Source organism: Equus caballus, chromosome 4, assembly GCF_041296265.1.
Source record: "Equus caballus isolate H_3958 breed thoroughbred chromosome 4, TB-T2T, whole genome shotgun sequence".
Taxonomy (NCBI): Eukaryota; Metazoa; Chordata; class Mammalia; order Perissodactyla; family Equidae; genus Equus; species Equus caballus.
Window position 1 is genome coordinate 97,326,103 of NC_091687.1, and position 14,260 is coordinate 97,340,362.

The following is a 14,260-nucleotide window of genomic DNA, read 5'->3' on the forward strand; positions in this document are numbered from 1 at the left end:
TTAGATGCGGACTTTGCCCCTTTTTGGCTGCATGGTCTCAGCAAGTTATGCAGCCTCTTTGTGCCTCAATTTCCTCACCTATAAGATGGAGACAGTAGCAGTCTCTCACAGGGTCCTGGTGAGGATTAAATGAGTTAGTATATACAGAGCACGTAGAACAGTGCCCAGCACAGTGGGCCCTAAATAAGTGTCCAGTGAAAGAGGAGGAGACGGAGGCTGGTCTGCTCACCAAGGCTTACCTAACCAAGGTCAGCACACTGCTCTTTGCGATGAAAACCAGAGCTCCGAACAAAGCCTAGCACATTCGAGGGGTTCAGTACGTTATTTCGGAATGACCGGACAAAGGAAGCAGAAAAACAATGAAATGGGACAAAAGCTCATTTGTACTTATCTCAAACGCTACTGGTCAAGGAAAGGCAGGTTAGGTCAGGAAGAAAGCAACTTCCAACGACTCTGAAGAGGATGCCTGGGAAACTTGAAGGGCTTCAGAAGATTCAAGTACAGATTCTATATTTTACCTACTTCACCTTAAAAACGTGCGCATTTCTTTTCCATGTAATTCATTAATCAAAAGCACTCCCTTGGTCCTAATTGGGACCCAGGTTCTAAGTGCAACATGCTTATTGCAGACTTGTGTCTATTGTGTAAACTATGATCTAAGCTTTTTTGATTGAGCACTGAATCAGAAAAAAATTGAACACTCCTAATACATGGGATCTTTATTTTGAATAAATTATATGTTCTACTTTACTACTACAGTATGTTTACTAAATACACACCAAACAGAAAATTTAAAAGGATGATTAAAATATGTATGATAAAACATACATATTCCAATATATTTCTTTCCAATAAATTGTCCTGAGCCCTTCACTTTGGAAACCCATTACAACTCAGGTCATCCAAGCCAAGTAACTTAAGAGTTAGTCTTAGGCCTATGATTAACCTTGGCCAATAAAAAATGAGTGGGAAGTGTCATTTCTGGGCAGAAGCTTCTCAGAGCCAGTGTGCAAGCTGCCCAGTCGTTCCTCTTTCCCTTGCTAAGGTCACCAGCGATGATCCAGGGAGCAGAGGCTCTTTAGCCTAAGAACTGAACGAGGATACCAAGGAGCAGAGACCCCAGCTGACCCCAGAGGACAGGCATCATGATGGTGAAACAAATCTTCGCGGTTTTAAGTCCCTGAGATGTGGGGGTGGTTTGCTGCTGCAGCATAATTTACCCCATCCTAACTAGCACTGTCATTTTCCTGAATGCTATCCCTAATGAGTCATTTAAAGAGGTTTAATGTCACTATATTTTGATGTTCAGCGTGCTCACCCATCAAAACCAGAACACACATATTTTTAGACAACTTAAAAAATTCTAAATAGCTCAATCCCATATCTCTCATATTTAGGCATCACTTCTGTGCCCTGTGAAAATGCTTCATGAGATCAATGTGTCAATGATGGAACAGCTCCGACCCTCACAGCTGTCATGATTTCAGGTGTGCCCGCTCTAATCACCACCCAATGACTTTCCTGAACAAGTGGAAGGCGTAGGATCAGCTGTCACAAATGCCTCTCATTTGGTTTGGAAACTTTGAGACATATGATTTTCTGGTGATGGAAATGGGACTGTTCTTCAAACTGACCATAAGAGCTTGGCACTTCTAAATTCAGGCTTATATGACCTAATGGGAGAATCAGCTTATGCCCTGTGCTGCTGTTTTCTCTGGGAAAGATGAACTTTTCACCCCCTGCCCCCAGTTGCATGATGCACTGGTTAGGTTCTTAGTAAAGAATATTCAAGTTCTGACATCATAATAGCCATGGGTATTACTCAGGGAAGGCTCACAAGCTTGGCAAGGCACATTCTGTACACTCTTTATCACTGAAGTCAGCCATGGGTTTAAAAATAGCATTGCTCACAGGTCCAGGGTACCACTGATTCATTAACGGCCCAACGAACACAGTTCTGGACTCCTTCTTTACATGGGGTTTTACACTGAAACTCCTAGAATCGAGGCACAGCACTTGTGATTTTCCAAGTAGGGTTGTTGTACTGTACTAATTTATAGAGCTGCAGATCCTAAGAGAAGGCATCCTCAAAAAGTACAAGACCAGGATTTAAGATGCCCCCTTATCTGTGACTCACAAATAATCAACCTGAAATGTAATTAACAAGAATATCTATAAACGTGGGAACTATAATATGCTGAGCACACCAGAATAAAGAGGGGTAACGTTACAGGGGTGAGCGGCAGTCGTCTTAGAGAAGTCTGTAAACGAGAGTCTGAGGTCCTTCATTGTTAAGGAGGGAAGCGGGAATTTGATTCTAGATGCCTGATCCAGGTTTTTAGAGAGAACTAGCCTTAGAGCAGAGAATGTTGTCATAATTTATAGGTGTCCTAAAAAGCACATATGCCTTTTATTCACAGTCTGTGCTCAGTAGGGAATCTCTGATCTCTTGCTGATTCCAGAAAGAACCTTCTGACTAGGGAGGAAATGCTCTTGTGTACGCGTGCCCAGCCTCTCTGGCACGTTAAGATTCTCTCTCTAAATGATTCGGATTGATCGGTCTTCTATAAGGTTAGTTAGGATGAATCAGTCCTTCAGAACCCAATAATCTTTGATGAATTTATGATGTCATATTTCCAAATCTGCCACGCTGAGGATTCTAGAGGCCAGGGTGAGCATCCAGAAACATCTGCTAAGTGCCCACTATGTTCAAGCAGCCCCAAGGGTTGTAGGAGGGCTGCAGGCATTGTGAAAAACAGCACTAGTGCTTTTCAAGAGACCAACGTGATGAGACAGGTGATATGAGAAAAGACACCACAAGGCAGTGGGAACGGTTACTGATTGACTGCTGCAGGGTTTGGAGGGAGGATGGAGCCCAGGAGACAGCATCCCAAGAGGAAGAAGAGGGTAAGCTGAAGCGCAGAGGCCAGGGGACACACATCAGGGTTATGGAAAAAGATTAGCCCCGTTTTTATTCAAGAGTTATAAGCCATTGACTTCCCACAGGACCTGGGGTAGTTTGCAGACACAACATAAAAATAAAATAACTTAAGATAAAACAGGACCCAAGTCATCCAAAGGGAACACAATGGATAATAGACGTGAGCGGAGCTGAGGGTCCCGCGGGGAGAGTGGTGAACAAATGTGGAAAGATGGGCTGGAGTCAGGTGCGGGGGGCCTTCAGTGCCTGGTTTCAGTTGTATCCTGTAGGCAGCGAGGAGTTGCTTGCAAGGGGAGGAGAGGATTAGTCAGGCTTCTGAATGGAAAATGGACTCACGGGAAGGGCCTAGAGGCTACCTGTCCACCTTGGAGGAGCACCTGTGAGATGAGATCCTGAAGGAAAGGTGGCGTCAGCGGGAATGTAAAGCAAGGCCACAGAAAGGAGACTGAGGAGTAATCTAAAGACCGTGGCAAGTGATGGGGGAAGGGGGGGCAGGAGAGGAATCGCGGTAACTGGCAGTCACGTGACAGATGTGGAGACGGCTGGTCCCTTTCAGTGCCCCCCCCCCCCGCCCCCCGTCTTGGAGTGGCAGAGGAAGGCATGCCCTGGTATTCACGGTCAGGCCCGGTGGGCGGCGGGTGCGGCAACTCTGCTGCCAGAAGGAGCTCAGACACACCAGGGACCAGGGGGCAGCTGTGCTTCCCTGAGGGAACCCAGACAGCAGACGCAGAGGGCACAGCGCCCCCAGCCTCCCGATTCTCAGCGAGTGTATCACCAAGGCCAGAGCTGATGTGAAACTAAACCAGCTCTCACCTGGTTCTGAGTTACTGTCTCGTGACCACGCTCTCCTGCCAAAGCTGGAAGGATGCTATCAGATAACATAAAACCTTAACCCTGAGGCTGGGGGTCCAGGAGGGACAGGGACCTACAACTCTCGAATGAAAACACACAGCAACCCTTCTAGAAGCATGTGGATCAAAACAATGTAGCCAATGAGGGCACCTCTTGTTACACATAAGGTATCAATGGAGAACATCTGAATTTATGCTTTCCTTCTGATGGCTGCATGCAGTGAAAGCACTCTGGTTCTTCCGCCAGCATCAAATACACTCAATTTGCCTTCACTGCCCATCCCGCACCTCACGGCTCTCAGCAGCTCGCCTTGTGGGCTTGACCCTGCCAGCCAGGCCTTCTGCCTTCTTTTTTAGTTAAGCAGAAAATGAAGCTATCAGCTCCATTTCCACTCTCTCTGCATGAATCCATTTCCCTTTTCTTTCTTGGCTCAAACTATATAGCTCATACAGGATTCCCACTGAGTTCTTCAGTAACTCTTACCTTCCTAAATATTTTTCTCTTCTAAGAAATGCTGAATCAAAATAAAAGGTGGGAGAAAGTATGAGAATACATTTTAGGGGGCAAATGGAAATATAAGAAAGGTGAAAGAATAAGCCTATTGATTTCTTGTTTCCCAGCTTTTACTCCAAGAAAACGCAAAGAATAGTGGGGGGAGGGGACCTCTATGGAAGTGAAGTCAGCAGGCTAGGAATCTGTTTTCCACACTTACTCATGCCACAAAATCCCATTAAGTCACCAGGAATCCCTCGGAGGATAAGCTCGAACACCCGTTAGTTCAAAAGTAGAAACCACTCTGCAATTTGCTCATTTCCCCACTTTTCACCCAAAGCATGGTTGAAAATTGCCAGGAGTCCGCTTTCCCTTGGACTGGAGGAAAGTGAGCCGACAATGACTGGGGTCAGCAGCTCTTGAAAATGTTGGGCGGGCAGCCCACGGCCCCGCAGACCTGGCCTCCAGCACACGAGGAGTCGGGCGCAGGAAGCTCCTCTGTGCCCCGTCGGTCCTGGGCCACATGAAGTGATGCAGAGCTGCGGGATCACAACTCGGCCGTAAAACAGAAAACAAACGAGGGACAACACGATCCCTTTTCAGTTGCAGGCTAAAATTTGGAAAACGTTATCAGAACAAAGAAAAACAGTGCTGTTGCAGGGGAGGCCAATTTCTTCTTTCTCACAGGGGACGTTCCCTGCTGCTTTAAGAGCAGAGCCACACCTGCTCGGAGACGGAAAGTCAGTGCAGAAGGAGGGGGCGTTATTCCCCCAGGGGCAGACATCAGTCAATCGAGAGCTGGGGCAATGCTCGCTGGCCCCACACACGAGGGAGAGAAAGGATTCGAGTTTGTGGAAAGCAGGGTCTCTAGGAAAGGAACCCCTTCAACTCAAAGCTTCACAGTCTGTGGTCCACACGCTTCCCCTGAGCACAAACCAAGCTGGTGCAGGACTCCAACACGACTGAAGGCCTCATTCCAGGAGGAATGAGAACATTACTGGGTCAACTGACAAAACTGGAGCAGAAACCATGGGTTGGAGAGAAGTGCTGTCAGTGTCAGCGTTAGTCCTCTAAAGCTGCACGTGTGCAGTGTTATGTAGGAGAGCTCCCTATTCTCAGGAAACACACCTAGCCACCCCTAAGGAAGGCAGTGCTGTCCACCGGAACTCTGTGTCACACTGGAGATGCTCTGTCCAGCACGGGAGCCACTAGCCACAGGTGGCTACTGAGCACTTGAAAAGATGGCCGGCACGACTGAGGAACTGACTTTTACATTTTATTGAATTTTAATTAAATAGCCACTTGTGGCTAGCGCCTACTGTATTGGATGGTGCAGAAGTAAAGGAACCACGACATTTATAACTTACTCTCAAATCATTCAGAAAAAGTAGCTTTTACAGATATAAATATATATGTATGTATGTACACAAATACACATATGACAACGAAAGAGAATGAATGTGAGGGTGTGCGTGCAACCGCACGCCAATGACAAAGCAAATGGAATAAAATGATAACTGGCGAATCTGGGTAAAAGGTATGGGGCTATTTCTTGTATTATTTTCATTTTTGTAAATTTTCAATTAGTTTAAAATTATTTCCACATAAAATGTTCTTTAAAACGTATGAGGGTGAGCACTTGCTCATTAATCCCTGAACTCTAACAGGGTCCACCTGGAAATGATTTGCAGGTAGGGGGTTGGGATGAGGACATTCAGGACATCCCAAAATTTTGAACATCGTGGATCCCAGAGAACACTCAACGTGCCTCCAAAGCTTCTGTCATCCAAACCCGCCACTTGGTGCTTCTTTCCAGCAGCAAGATCAACACTTCTCCTCTCCCCCCAGGGCCCTCCCCCATCTTTCCACTTGACCCACATATGTCCACAAAGGACTAGACCACAATGGTAAGTTCAAGGCAGTTTTTTAAATAACAGCTTTATTGACCTATAATTCACATACCATAAAGTCACCCTTTTAAAACGTACAGTGCAGTGGTTGTGCATATCTTCAGAGTTGTGCAACCATCATCACTGTCTAATTCCAAAACATTTCATCACTCTCAACAGGAATCCCACACCCATCAGCAGCCACTCCCATTCTCCCACCCCAGGCCCTTGGCAATTACTAATCTTTCTGTCTCTATGGATTTCCCTATTCTGAACACTTCATACAAATGGCATCATACAATATGTGGCCTTTTGTGTCTGGTTTCTTTCACTTAACATAATTTCTCAAGGTTTATTCACCTTGTAGCAAGTGTCAGCGTTTCATTCCTTTTTATCGCCAAATAATATTCCATTGAATGGACAGAGCACGTTAGTTTATCCACTTGTCAGCTGATGGAGATTTGGCTTGTTTCTACTTTTTGGCTGCTATGAACTTGTGTACAAGAGTCTGTGTGGACAAATGTTTGCATTTCTCTTGGGTGTAGACCCAGGAGTGGAATGGATGGCTCGTGTGGCACCTCTAGGTTTAACTTTTCGAGGAGCTGCCACGCTGTTTTCTGAAGTGGCCGCTTGAAGTCCCCAAGAGTCAGGCCATACAGTGGTCCCAGTCAAAGCCCACAGAAGGCAGTTCTATAGAAACGGCTGCCCTTCTGTCATTCTGTGAAATACCACAGTCTACACTCAAAGCAGGAGTCGGGGTTTGTTTGATTCGAGGTAAATAAATTAGGGAAGCTGTGACTCGCGCTGCGCCAGCAGCATGCTTAGCCTTGTATCGTCCTGGAGAATGCGCCAGCACCTGGCATGGCAGACAAGGTCTGGCACATCGCACGCCGGTGCCAGATGAAGAGGCTCTCTGTGCACAGCGCAGCTGCAGCGGGATGCAAGCTGGCACTCTCTCCAACTGTCCCCTCACCATGGCAAAGCTGTCTGTGCTACTGGTCAAAGCCCGGGGTAGCATTATTTACTACCACTCACAGATTGTGCTCCTAAAACCGCCTGCCGAGCCACTGGCACAGAGGGAACCTGGGGAGTGCAAAGGCCATGAGAAACTCAGAGAGCAAGCAGACGAGGAAGATATCAAAGAGGCTGGTCCTCTGAGGCCTGTCGCCTGTTAGTCCCGATGTATTCCAGTGTGAGGAGAAGACCAGTACACACATGGACTGAAGCCCAGGGAAGCGGCCAGGCCCACCACCAATGCAACTGGTGATTCAGCGTCGGGCATGTGGCCCTGCCAAGCCAGCAGTAAACAAATGCCTGGGCTCCGTGTTAGGGCACTGGACTAAATTCCTAGGCATAAGTACAAATTCCAAAGCTACGCAGGCAAGTTTAGAGGGTGCGGTGATGGCCTGGTGAGGGAAGGACGATTTCTGCGGAGAAGGGAGAGAGAAGTTCTGGAATGGCTGCGTCTACAGTCAGCTCCCTTCACAGCCCTGCAGAAACCTCTGCTCCACCACAGACTGGGCAGCCCCTTGGGTCCCTTCCGCCATCTGAATTCTGTGCCTTGCGTTGTCCCATTCGCTGGCAATGTTTCACTCATCCTTCACCTTTCCCACCACAGGACAAACTTTGTTGCCAAACCTTTTAAAATAAATTGTATTCCAAAGGCAAACTGCTATCTATTTAATGAAGAAACCTCAACCACATTTTTGCGTCGTGGGGATGGAGAAAGGGAATGCAGGTGGCGTGGCCTGAGATCCTGAACACGTCTTACCTCGGACACAGCTGGCCAATCTACACGCCCTAGACCGTCCCTCCGTCATTTTCCCCTTAATTCTATGAATATTTAGCAGTTCAACATAGCTCTGACTTTCCACAGGTAATTACTCCTATGTCATGTGCATTCATTCGTTCAATCATCATTCAATAATATCCATTATGATCATCATTACTAATTTTTTGGTGCCTGTAACATGCTTGCCTTTTAAAACCATGGATATTTGGGCCAAACATCAGGTATAACGGGAAAAGTCTGAGGAAACAGAGACATGAACACAGACTTGATCTTTGCACATACCATCTCATCTAATCCTCCCAACAAGCCCCTGAGTCATTATTATTATCCTCACTTTACAGAAGCAAAAAGAGACTCAGAGAGACTAGCGGGCTTAGCTGCCTGAGGTCGTAAGCTAGTAAAATGACAGAACCAGAGTTCAAATGCATGTCAGTAGTACTCTAAAGTCTGTATATTTTTCATTAGTAACGTAAATGACAACATTTTAAACGTCATGCACCCTCATTCAACATGATGTGGTTATTACTTGTAAAGAGAACAATGGAGTAGGAGTTAGAAAATTTGGTTTCATGTCTGGTTTTGAGCAAGTCACTTAATAATTCTGAACACAGGTTTCATTGTCTGTAAAGGAGACAATGTTTCCCAAAGTGTGCTTAGTGTCCCGTGAGCTATTAATACCTAATATGGAAAAAGAAGGAAAAAAAATTGAGAACAAATGAGTTTAAGAAATGTTGGGTTAAATCAAATTAAGCTGTTGTCTTTACTGCAGGACTTCTCAGAGCCTTTAAAATACTAACACACACTTTTTAAGAATTTCAAGAGAGCCACACAATATACTCCATGGCTCAAATTTATTTATCAAAGAAAAACATTTTTTTCCACATGAAACACTTAATGGTTTTTGGTCAGGATAGAAGATTGGAAAATATTGGCTAGGGTAATCCCCAAGGAATCTTCCAACTCTAATAGTGAATAATTTTCTCATTTATCTCATCCTTCCAACTAGATGGCACAATTTCTGAGGGTAGAATGTGCTTTTCTACGAAATCAAGAAGACGGCAGCCAAGTAGAGGCAGGTCCAAATGTTCAGAGAAGCAGAGTCAGACACAGCGCCGCTGTGCACAGTTGTTCCTATAAGGGACTCACGTATCCAGACGTACTTTCTACCCTTTTAAAATAAGTAAGCATCATCCAAATGCAATTGGGCTGGCTTTGTCCTCCAAAGCAAATTTCCTGGGCATTAAAGAGATTTTAAACTGTCCTGACTGACTTAAGAGAAGTAATCAATAATGTCTGTCCACAACCCTTCAAATCCACATCTAAGGAAAGGCCAAGTCCTCGGGGCACATCTGTGGCTCAGCAGTTTCACAAATTGGTGGAGATGGCTCTCTGGGGGACGGTCCGGGCAGGGCTGCAAGGCCTTCACTTCTCTGTTGGCACCTCTTCCCCTGGTGTGCAGGAGGAAGGCTCCCGAACTACAGAGCACCTCAGAGGCTCTGGGAGGGGCAGGAGACCCTGCTGGCCTTGAGGGAGGGTTTGGATTTGACTCAGCAGAAAGGGGATGGTTACCCACGCCAGGCTGGAGGGATGAAGAAAGAGGATGATGACTGCAAAGGCCACGGAGCAGCACAGTATAGAACGTGTCTCAGGGACACTGAGCCCAGTTCTGGGAACAGAGAATTAGTTCCAGGTCCTCTCAACAGCTTCAAGGGTTTCCCATAAAACTCCCTCCTCTTTGAAATAGACCCATGATTTTCCTTGGGACATTTTTATATATGACTTAAAAGCACCAGATCACTCTTGGAAAATATGTTACTCATCTTGCCAGTGGCACCGTGGAAAGAAGACAATGTTCTCAGATATATCTCCCTGTGGTCCTCAGCCCCAACATCCAGATGCTCACAGCACAGGATGGTGGATACCCTGGTGCAGAAACAGCAAAAAAGCGGTACAATTACCCCATAAGTCCTCCAAGGAGAAAAAACAAGACTTAGAAAGAGCCAGTGCCCCCATGGATTCTGCCAGAGCTCACTTCCAGACCCAAGCTGTCCACTGCTGCGCCACGGTCCAGATTTGGGCTCCAGGGCCAGAATGGCTCAGGGCTCTGTGCTAAGAGCTCTGGACAAGACAGAAGGGTAGGGTTTAAGACTCAGGATAATGGGGATTCAGTATTTGGGCAATTCTAAAAGGTTAGAAACTTTCATGAGAAACCTGGGAAGAGGGACCAACACTGACTGCATGCCTATTTAAAAGTCAGGCACAGTATGTCGAATATATTACGAACTCTTACCACTCAACAAGGAGAAGACAAATAACCTAATTTTTAAAATGAGTGAAGAATTTAAATAGACTCTTCTCCAAAGGAGATATACAAAGGGCCAATAAACACATGAAAAATGCTCATCATCATCAGTCATTAGAGAAACGCAAATCAAAACCACAAGAAGATACCAAGAGAACTGAAAACATATGTCCACACAAAAACTTGTACACAAATGTTCATAGTATTACTCATAACAGCCAGAAGGTAGAAACAACCCAAATGTCCATCAAGTGATTAATGGGTAAACAAAATGTGGTACATCCATACAGTGGAATATTACTTGGCAATAAAAAGGAATGAAGTGTAGATACAAGGGACAACATGAATGAACTGTGAAAACATATGCTAAGCAAAAGGCGTCAGACACAAAAGACCACATATTGTATGATTCCATTTATATGGAAAGAAATCCACAGAAATAAGTAGATTAGTGGTTGCCAGGGACTAGGGGGAGGGAAGAATGGGAAGTGACCGCTAATGGGCATGGGATTTCTTTTGGGAGGAGGGAAACGTTTTGGAATTAGACAATAGTGCTCAATGCACAACTTTGTGAATATACTAAAACTCAACAAGTTGTATTTCAAAAGGATGAACCTTACAGTATGTGAATTATAGCTCAATAAAGCTGTTCAAAAAACAGGCACAATGGTAGATGTTTGATACATATTATCTCCCAGTGAATCTGAAATGCATGTTATCATCCTCCTTTTACAGGTGAGGAAACCTGGCGAGGATTAGCTCACTGCTGAGAGTTGCACAGCCAGCCATGAGACGGAGTGAGGCTCTAAATCTGAGCTGCTGACTCCAGAGGCCGCGTTCTGCCCACCTCCCCATGCTGCTTCTCACCAAGATGACAGCTAACCAGCAACTGGAGAACTGTTCCTATGGAAAAAATAGCACTATCTGGACAAAGAATCACTGACCGACAGAAAGTGCTAGTGTTAGAAGTCGCGTTAAAGGGCATCTCGGCAAATCCCTTCACTTTACAGATGAATAAGTAGAATTTCAAGGCAGTCAACTGACCTGTCCAACCAAGGCGGCAACGCTGGTAGGAACGTTCTCCCCTCTCGATTTACAGAAGACAAGCTGGTATATTGTTCACTGCAATCAGTTAGGAATCAAAAGGTAGATGGAGTTCACCCAGTTGGGGCAAGCAGGTCAACAGGTATTCAGCAGCCTTCAAACATGCCAGCCTCACATCCAGATCCAGCCAGAAGATCACTCAGCCGGTTATAGCTCACATTATGCTGCGGTTCCCCTGAAATCTCTCTCCTAACCCCAGGAGTGCTCTGAAAAGTCCCACCAGGGTGCGACTGTTGCAAGGAACCCTCGGGGCTTTTGAACTACTTAGCAGGAACGAGGAGTTCTGGATTTAGCCTTCAAGTGTGAGGATAAAGGCCAGGGAGACTTAGGAAGAAAGTTCCTCCCCCCTAATCTAAAGTGACTCCGTGGGGAACCACTTGAGAAGGGAAGGGAAGGAAAGCTGAAGCCGAAGGAATTCACACTGTAACTACGGGGTCCTGAGTACTCCAAGTTGGGGGTCTTTTTAAGGCCTGCTTAATGTCTCCACAGGGATGCCCCGTCTCAAACCTAAATCAAGCCCAGCCATGAGACGGAGTGAGGGTTTAAGCTTGAGTTGCTGACTCCAGAGGCCACGTCTGCCCACCTCCCCATGCTGCTTCTGGCCAAGATGACAGCTAACAACAACTGCAGAACGGTTCCTGTAGAAAAAACAGCACTCTCTGGACAAAGCATCGCTGACTGACAGAAAGTGCTAGTCTCCAGCCCATGAAGCTACTCCCCCTTTTGTTTTCCCTTTCTCCCTTGACGGTACTGTCATCACCTTCCTCCCAGAGCCCCGAGCTAAAGACTCTGCTAACCTTCCACGTCCACCGCCATGCCGGGCAGGGGCTGGGCCCGCCGGCTCTAAGTCCTCCCCCACCTGAGGGCTAGAGTCCACCTCCTCTTTAGTCTGCTCACTGCAAGCACTGTCCCAGACTCGATAAATGTTTACTGAATCGAGAGGTCAATCCCACCCACTACTAGTTAAGCCCTTCACGGCAAGTAGCAGCCAAGACTATTTAAACACAGAAAAAGAGAAAACGAGATGGATGACCTCACATGAATAGGTCACAGAGAGGTTATTAAATAAAAGATAGAGCCGGGAGGAGCAGAGCAGATGGGGCCGTGAGCGCTCTTTGCGTGTATCCTGCTGGAACGGAAAGGCACGCTGAGACGCGGGGGCTGCCGAGTGCATCTGCAAATTATTAATTATTTCAGTGTCGTCCTTCTGAACCCTCCATCTGCTGATGGCTACTACAGTCAAATAATTACATTCAAATGGAAAAACCTGTGACCTGTAACTTGTTCTAGTCACACCAAGTTAGATACCCACTGTCCCCGAGCCGGGCCTCGTGCACCACTGCCTGGAGCAGCCTCAGGCTCCCTCGCCGCCCATCCAAATCAAGGCCATCCTTCAAAGGCCAGATCAAATAAAGCGTCCCTGGTCATTCGGGGCCTCAGGGCTTTCTCTCTGCGCCTCTCTGACAGTGTTCATCACACACCACCTTGCGCCACTTGATATCTTGCGTTGTTTTGTTTAATCTTGTCTGCGATGAGTCTAGAAGTTCTTGGAGAAGAGAAAGCTTGTGCTTCGGTGGGCTAATACATTGGAATACCATCCGTATGAGCATGAGTTACTACTAGCCATCACTGCTCATTATTGTCCCCTAAGGCCCCCAGCATGACGCCGTGCACATGGCACAAGTACCAGATGTGCTGAAGGTTGACAAGCCATTTCCCTCAACCTCTTTTCTCTCCCTAACCTCTTCTCAAACTAAAACCCCGCCTCCAAGACCCTGAAGTTCCAGCTGAACACCCCCTGCCTTCCACGACACCCCTACACTGCATAGAGTCCAGTCTGCCAGTGAAGGGGGCAAGGGGAGAGGCAGGGGCCGTTCTGACACACGGGGTCTCCACATGACCCTCCTCGTTTGTCTCAAGGTTTAGAAAAGTCATAAGACTTGATGAACCATTTACTTCTCTGTGAAATCAAAATGAGAACTAAGTAGAGTTGGGAAAAGAAGGAACTTTAAAATTTTACTGGGTACTGAGCCAAAGCCAGTGGTGATACAGAGACAACAGTCATTTGTCCAGGGCTGGCCAAAACATTCACGGGGACTCGTTCTTTCCGGTGTGAAACTGCATCTAATAATGCCCGGATGGGCTTCCATTTTAGATTCTGAAACATCCCATGTGCACTCTCAGCAAAACAGCAGCGTCTGGTCACCTGTTCCACGCAGCAGCCATCCAGGCAGCGGGGTGCAGCGGGGGCCTGAGCTCCAGGACCTCTTACCAGGCACCTGCATACGACAAATCTAGTTCAAAAACTCCAAGGGCGCCCCTCTCGCCTTCAGAGAGGGAGGTCTAATCTGGACATCCCCGCCTTCCTACCGCTGGGGTCAAAGGCCTCCCAGAGCACATCGGGGGCCACCACACACAACCTGGAAATCAACTTCTCAGCCCACCTGGACCCACAGACCCTGCTTCCCCAGTTCCTCCCACGTGGATTAATTTGCCCCATCTCTCTACTGAGCACTAAACAGTCCAAGATAATCTGGGCTCTGAGAAGTAATGGTACAGAAAGCCCTGTGTAAAGCATCTTTTTATAGTAAAGCATCTAGAAAATTCTGCCTGTGTTCTTCACTTTACTACCACCAGAGCCCCATTAGCTGAGGACAGGACCACATACAACCATACAACAAACACAAGAGCACTGGCAAACCCAGGGTGACCAGTTAGCCCAACCTTCCTGTGAGCTCACTAAAAATCCAGGCACCTCAGTTGTCTCTTTTGGGCCCTAGCCCAGTGCTGCCCTTAGAGTCCAGGTCTATACTGTCCAACATGGTGGCCACTCGCCACAAGTGCCAATTTAAAGTTAAATAAAATTAAAAATTTAGTTCCTCAGCCAC

At 46.7% G+C, this 14,260-nt stretch overlaps 1 protein-coding gene and 1 long non-coding RNA gene across 11 annotated transcripts in view; one reads left to right on the forward strand and one right to left on the reverse strand.

Moving 5' to 3' along the window:
• Positions 1-14,260, reverse strand: part of HIPK2 (homeodomain interacting protein kinase 2) — a 177,627-nt gene that overhangs the window by 134,971 nt on the left and 28,396 nt on the right. The gene's annotated exons all lie outside the window — the stretch shown is intronic.
• LOC138923834 (uncharacterized) lies at positions 1,821-13,979 on the forward strand. Its single transcript, XR_011438007.1, has 2 exons — positions 1,821-2,907; positions 11,004-13,979. It is a non-coding gene; the product is annotated as an uncharacterized lncRNA (long non-coding RNA).